This window comes from Gossypium hirsutum, chromosome D09 (assembly GCF_007990345.1).
Source record: "Gossypium hirsutum isolate 1008001.06 chromosome D09, Gossypium_hirsutum_v2.1, whole genome shotgun sequence".
NCBI lineage: Eukaryota > Viridiplantae > Streptophyta > Magnoliopsida > Malvales > Malvaceae > Gossypium > Gossypium hirsutum.
The window spans coordinates 5668878-5675677 of NC_053445.1; the positions used below are offsets into that span (position 1 = coordinate 5668878).

The 6800-nt window shown below is 31.5% G+C and overlaps 1 long non-coding RNA gene across 1 annotated transcript; it reads left to right on the forward strand.

The window, feature by feature from the left end:
- Positions 1 to 2454: 2454 nt before the first annotated feature.
- On the forward strand, positions 2455 to 5358 carry LOC107890427 (uncharacterized). The gene is made up of 3 exons (XR_001681948.2): positions 2455 to 2964; positions 4618 to 4678; positions 5014 to 5358. It is a non-coding gene; the product is annotated as an uncharacterized lncRNA (long non-coding RNA).
- Positions 5359 to 6800: the final 1442 nt, after the last annotated feature.

The window sequence follows — 6800 nt, forward strand, 5'->3', positions numbered from 1 at the left end:
GAAGTGACAAATCTTATCTTCCTGAAGTTGCAATGGAGTAGATTGAAGCCACCAGTCTTATTTCCCTAAAGTTGCAGTGGAGCAGACTAAAACCACAAATCTCGTCCCCTTTAAAATCGCGACAGAGTAGATTGAAGCTACGAGTTGTATCTGAAGTTGCAGTAAAGTGGATCGAAGTAACAAGATGCAGTGGGTTGGAATTAGGCTACTTGAAGAAGAGAAGCACCAAAAGAGGTGAAGAATCAGTAAGACTAGGCAAAATTGTCCCTTTTCTAGTTTTTGCTCCATTTTCGTTACACGACAACGAGCAAAAAAGGGCAGCTGTAATAGGCCAATTTTGGCCTGGCCCAATATTAACCAAATTAAAAAAGAAACCAAATATAAAAATTAATAATTTTCCAATAACAGTCTAGAGTAACAGTGGCCCAATTAACCCAAGATCAAACAGTAGCCCAAAACCCCTAGCCCAATTACAACTAGCCCAAAACCAATAGCAAAAGAAAGACCAGAAAACCCTAGCAGCAGACCAGCAGCCATCGCCGCTCTCCACGCGCGTCCAGCTGGCTGTACCCGCAAAACAAACGAAATCAACAAGGATAGAAAGGAAAGGCAATAACAAAAAAGAGCTAGAAAATGAAAAAGGAGAATAACAGAAAATGAGATTTTTCTTTCTTGTAATTTTATTTTTTGTTTTTCTCGGCTATATAAGGACGAATAATCTGTAAAAAAAGGGGGGAGAAATTAAAAAAAGTAGTAAACAAAATCAATCACAGTTTTCGAAGGTGATCTAAATTTTCTTTTTCATTTAATTTCTTTGTTGTTTTCCTTAGTTTTTTTTTGTTGATGCTTGCTTACTGTTTAAGAAAAGAAACACAAAAAAGGGCGAGGGTTTACCTTAATGTCGGCGCATATTGGATCCTTGTTCGCTTCGCCGCAATCGAAGCTCAAGCGAGGGTTGTAAGGCCGAAGATCGGCAGAGCTTTCGGCGGCATGGGAATGGGTTCAAAAACCCTAGTAGAGGAAAAAGGGGATAATAATTTTTTTTAAATAATGACAGAAAGTAGTTTTTAAAAAAAATTGTTGATTTTTTATTAGGTATGAAACGGCGTCGTTTAAGGCCTGTTTTAGTGGCCTCAGAACGGTGTCGTATAAAGCCATGACCCACGTGGTGACCCGACCTAAGGGAAGGATCCACGTGTTTTTTATTGATGGGTAATTTGCATCTCTGGTCCCGCCGTATTTTTATTTATTTTATTCAGTTGTTTTCATTTTTTTCAATTGATACTGTAAATTTTATTCGTTTTCTGATTCGGTCCTGATGAAACGATTTCTGATTCGTTTTCTAACTTTCTTTTTATGTTTAAGTTTAATATATTTTTAAGTTTATTATCAATATTAGTTCAATATTATAATATATTATTATTCTAAATTTATCATTAACATTATTTTAGGTGTATCATGTATTTTTTATTTAAATTTATCATGTATTATCTTATGCATTCTTGTTGTAATTTCAATATAATTTATACATTTTTTACGGTTTTATTTTATAATACATTTTTAGGTCATTTTATTTGTGATAGGCTTTTAGGTCATTAACTTTTAAATATTGGTGTTAATATTTACATATGATGTGAGATTATTGTTATTACGTACACTGTATTGCTTGTTTATATTGATAGACTATTCGCGTTCATTTGTCCGTATTTTGGCTTACAAATTATTCTTTCGAGTTATACATTGTCATCTCATTGTGTTTTATTTGTCAAAAATTTCATTTCATTTAAACATTGAAATCATTTTATTCAAAAGTTTCCAAAATAATGCAATAATCGGTATTTGGAACTTCGAGAAATCGTGCCCTAACTTACGGGGTTTCGATTTCCTCGTCGAACTAAAACAACCAAACATTTTAGTTTTCAAATACACAAAGTTTCAATAAAAAATTTTAAAGGTTATCTTATACTCGGGAAATCCAACGTTGCATCCTAACTTACAGGATACGATATTTGGTTGCTCCGAGATGAGAAGGCCTTTTTTACATTCGTTCAAATCTATCCAAGAATTATTTTAAAATATGGCATTAATAAAAAGGGGAAATCATTTTTAATCTCTTCGAATTTTCAACATTCGACTTTAAGACATTAAATAATCAATTCGGTACCAATTTTGGGCGTTACGAGGGTGCTAATCCTTCCTTGTACGTAACTAACTCCCGAACCCCTTTTTACTAAAACTAGTAGACCAAAATCATTTTTAAGGTGATCCAGTCACACCTCAATAAAAGATCGGTGGCGACTCCAATTTTTATTTTTTTAAGTCGACATTATTTTTTATTTTCAAAAAGTGGTTTCGACAGTCAACATACAAGGAGAGTCTGTGTGTCAAGTCTAAGGATTATTTATACTACCAATACAAGGAGTATTTCTATAAACACTAAGGGGATGTTTGGTTGAAGGTAATGGTTATGCCATTACCTATCTATTACAAGCCTATTCTACAGGCCCACTTAAGATGTTTGGTTCAAGGGAATACCCTATTACACATGTATTCTGTTCCAGGCTTAAGTAGAGATAATTAGGGATCTTTATTCCCTTCCCTCTTCACCGTTTACCCATTCGTTGCCATATGAACCCTATTTTACCCTCATAAATTCTTACCTCAAAATCACTCGAACGACAACCATTTCTTGCTTCCTTCGACTCCGACATTCCTCCCCTTCATCCAAGGTCAAGTAAACGTTTTTCCTTCTACTGTTCCTTTCATTTTCCTACCTGTCTATTTTTTTTCTTACCCAAGTTGCGTGCCAAGTGGGGGCATTAAGGTGGCCTGGGACGAGAGAGAATCGAACAACCAGTCGGCTTGGGAAGGGGTTGAGTAGGCCTTTGCTGGCTCAGCGTGTGAGAGGGAGGTATGCCGAAACAGTGCAGTACAATAACATCAAATTTCAAGTGTGGGGTTTAGGTATGCCGATCACTACTTCTTAATCTGGATCTTTAACATGTATAGTATATTTTTTATAGTACTGTCCTGAAAGTTTGATAATATTTTCTTATCTATTTGATTATTTGAAGGTAAAGAGATGGCGAAGTTCATAATTTCTTATATCAAAGGCTTGAGATAATGCTTGTTGTTATAAATCTCAACTGTATAAAGTAGCTTTAATCCGCAACTTACATGATTCTTTTGCCTCTTGCCGATATCTTTATATATCTGTTCTTGGTATTTCTTCCGTAAAACCATCATAGTAGCAGCTTTAAGCAAATTTACAACACTGATCACTCTTTATCATCAAAGCTTTACTTTTCCGATACTGGATGAAATATGATATAGTATGGGATATTCTGTCTCTAGCTGCCAATCCAAAAGCTATTTCTGCAAACTTAAGGTTCTCTTTTTCTGATTCCAAGTTTGTTGTTATTCAAAGCCACTGAACTTCGTCAAAACTAATAGTACTAAGTTGTGGAATTTTAATGCTTTATTATTAGACTAAAATGTATTCATTTAATACCTTGTTCTGCAATTTTTTCTTTCTTTTATCTTTTGGAGCTTTAATATTTTAACACAAGTGATGTCAATTTTTTGTCTTGATAATATCTTTATTATTTACTGATGCAACACATATCAAGTAACTTTCACAAACATGCATTGCTTTTATATTCCTTCATTATTTACTAATATTCTACTGGCCAATGGCAACTTTGAAATAAGATGTTTGGTTTCTGGAAGCTCTCTGTAAAGTTTGTCTTTATGAGTCTACATCTGGCCGCTTAGAAATTTAATTAAGCTAATAGTTTTTGCTCTTAAACTTATATGACATTCTGTAAGTTCTTTTAAGTTGTAAAAGAGGTGTATGCCTAGATTTTATAACTATTTTTATTAACAATCCCATGGCTAATAAGTGAATTTCCATTTTCTTTTTACCTTTAGAACAAACTAACTTTGAGTCTGTCATAGTATCTCAATATTTTATACATGGGATGCCACTATTTGTACTACTTTTATAATTAGGACTTGGGATTTAATTTATTAGCGTTATTCCAGGTTATCTCAATGTCTAAAAGTGTTGAAATGAAATAAAAGTTTACATCTATGCTTTCCTGTGGTTCATGACAGACGAAAAGATTAATCATCCTATTCAATTTTAGTATATGGTTCATATTTTGTTCCCATATTCAATAAAACGGTGCTTCTAGTATAGGCCAGCCTCTGTAGTAACATTTCATGCATTGTAAATGATATATAGATTATTTTACTATAGTATATCTTATAAATATTAATCATCCTCTTTCTTAAAAACTTCCTAAAACCTTGCTATGGTATATCTTATAAATATTTCATGCATTGAAGATAATATATAGATTACTTTGCAGGCGGCAACATTGATCTCATGGTCTACTGTAGTAACATTTGTGTTTTAGAAGTTTGACAAAAAGAAAGAATGCTACATGAAAACCTTCTTTCTGCTTCCTAGAATGTGATTCTGACTTGTTTATATGTCTGTAAACAACAACACTTACTTGGTGTTTACAATATCTTACTTCATTTTTCAATGCTTGTTTTATGTATTTCATTAATGCTTCTTCTGGACAAGTTTCAAGTGTAAATCTTTTACAGGAAGAGGAGCTGAGCGAAGCAGCAGTTCTTATTTTTCTTAATTTTGCAGATAAGCAGATTGGTAAGTTTCATGTCTCACATGTAATTCATGTTATCATTGAATATACTTGGCAAAATTGCCTTGCAGCCTATGCTATGATGAGATTCATTGTATGTATTTATAAGTAAGAACTTCAAAATGATTTATGCCCGTGTTCTATGCATCTTTCAACAATAGAAACTAGTTTTAAATTATATTTATCCACTCCTTGAACAAATCATCTTTGAAGTGGTAGAATGCTGAGTCATTTGTTCATGCACATTGAGTTGTTCATCATCAAAGTAAGGGATCTGTGAACCTATTTGATCATCCTCAGTAACTCCTAAAGGAAATTAATTTATTGGTCATCATTGTAGGTTGAAGGTAGCAACAAGAAGGGGGAAAAATATCACTCAAGGGTGTGATAAGATAACAATACCCTCCCAATGTCTTTGTTGTAAGTTGGTTATGTGTTCAACTTTGGAAAGATGAAATTTGTTAATGGAAAAGGAAGCTGCCAAGTTAAAGAGCAGCACACCCTCGTAGGCTACCAAATGTCAAGAGTCAAGAACAACAAAAAAAATGAACAAAGAAAAGGGACATAAACAAATATCTCCACTGGAATGATGATACCATTACTCTTTTCTAGTAATACGGGAAAGACAATATATCCATGTTAAATTACATTTACAATTCAAATTTGATCTTTTTACTTTAAACAAGAAAGTTTTGGTTATATTTAATTTTCGATATGTTTTTATTTTTGATATGTTTCATTTAAAACTATTTTAATCTTTTAATATATTATTAAACTATTTTTATTTTCGATATATTTAATTTATGTTATATTTAATTTTGGTCTTCAAAAAATGTTTTATATTACTTATATTGTTTGATTAAAAACTATAATTAACACTACAAAAATTATCTCAACAAACGAAACAATAAAAAAAAAAGAAAGTAAAATGCTACAAACAAATCATGTTATGGTAAGAATGTAATGTATATGGAGTTTTAGATTTTATTTAAATAAAATAATAATCGAATATTTTAAAATACATAATTTTTAAGATATTTAACGCACTATATACCAATAATCAAATTGAGTTAATACAAAATAAAAGAAATTAAGACCTATTTTCTTTTCTCATAAAAATATTAAATTCATATTAATCAAATGGGTTTTTTTTAAATAATTATTAAACATCAGCCATCAATTAATCAAATCTTCAAAAACACATTCTTTTCTTTTCTTTCTTTTTTTTTTCTTTTTTGGATGATTGATAAAGAAATGAATGTCAAGTTTTTTACTCGCAAAGATAGTTGTAATTTCTATTTTGTTCTTTGTAAATATTCTTAATATATATTGTTTATTTTTCTTTGATAGTGTGTTATAGCTTCCTCTTCTTCTTTGGCTTGTTTGATTGCTTCCTCCACCCATAGTTGAGCGTCTTGTATCCTGTGAAGGTGCACAATAAAATCATTATTGCATGTTGTTTGCTCCATAAGTTTATTCGAACCTATATAAATCTTGATCCTATTGAAGCGGAGTTGGGAGAAGGATTACCTAGTAATGTGATAGATGACGACAAACCGAATATCGTAAATATTCATCCATCGGATGCATGGGCTACTTGGAGGATAGAACTAGCCAACCAAATGTTTATTCTACCAATATAGGAAGTATTTCTGTAAACACTAAGGTGTTTTTCACCCTATAACCTTATATTAATATTTGTTACTTTTATGAAAATTTAAGTTTTAAATAATTTTTCGACTAAATTAATATTAAATTAGCTTGTAACACCAATTTAATAAAATATATAAAACAAGCATAAATATAATTTCATTAAAACCTGTCAATAAAAAAAGTACCATTAATTCCTTTGAAGTCCTCACTTTTTGGGTCTTAATGGGTGAGAAATTTCTTAAATAGAAACTGAAGACGATATTTTAAGTAAAGGGGACGTTAAAACCCAAGTCTTTGGAAAATAAATTGCATCACGACTGAACCAAAAATTCCCTTAAGTTATAATTAGGCACTTAATGGAAAAATAAGTCAACAAAATAATAGAAAAGGCTTGGGCACAATTAATTTATACTCTAATGTCTCGTGTATAATGCTATAAGGATAATGCTTATTTATTATTATCTATTATATAGA